Consider the following 401-nt stretch of genomic DNA (forward strand, 5'->3'; position numbering starts at 1 on the left):
CATAGGTAGTACCGGCAGATCATGGCGTCCTCGTTGCCATGGCGACAGCAAACGAAGCATGGCGAGGCATTCCGTAGAATTAAGGAGATGCCTCCGGATTTCCAAAAGTCTCCCCGATTAACTAGTTAATTTTATGAATTAACAAAACTTTTTAACCCATTTTCACCTTTCAATGAAATATACCTAACTAAGTTTAAGTATAGAAAGTAGATTTTATATATATTTCAGACAGGATCATTCTGGCATTTTGAACATATTTTAGCCACTGCTACCTTTGCGAGAAATCGGAACCACTCATATGAAATTTAGCCATATTTTCTACATAGCTTCTGTATATTTCATGAATGCCTGTTAACAGAATCACTGGTTTATCAAATCCACAAGATTTTAAGAGAATTTCG

The 401-nt window shown here is 36.4% G+C and overlaps 1 protein-coding gene across 1 annotated transcript in view; it reads left to right on the forward strand.

Annotated features, from left to right (window-relative positions):
- The window catches only part of LOC119582040 (microsomal glutathione S-transferase 1-like), a gene marked incomplete in the record, with an annotated part of 7,840 nt that overhangs the window by 2,225 nt on the left and 5,214 nt on the right, over positions 1-401 (forward strand).

The sequence above is a fragment of the Penaeus monodon genome, chromosome 15 (assembly GCF_015228065.2).
Source record: "Penaeus monodon isolate SGIC_2016 chromosome 15, NSTDA_Pmon_1, whole genome shotgun sequence".
NCBI classification, from domain to species: domain Eukaryota; kingdom Metazoa; phylum Arthropoda; class Malacostraca; order Decapoda; family Penaeidae; genus Penaeus; species Penaeus monodon.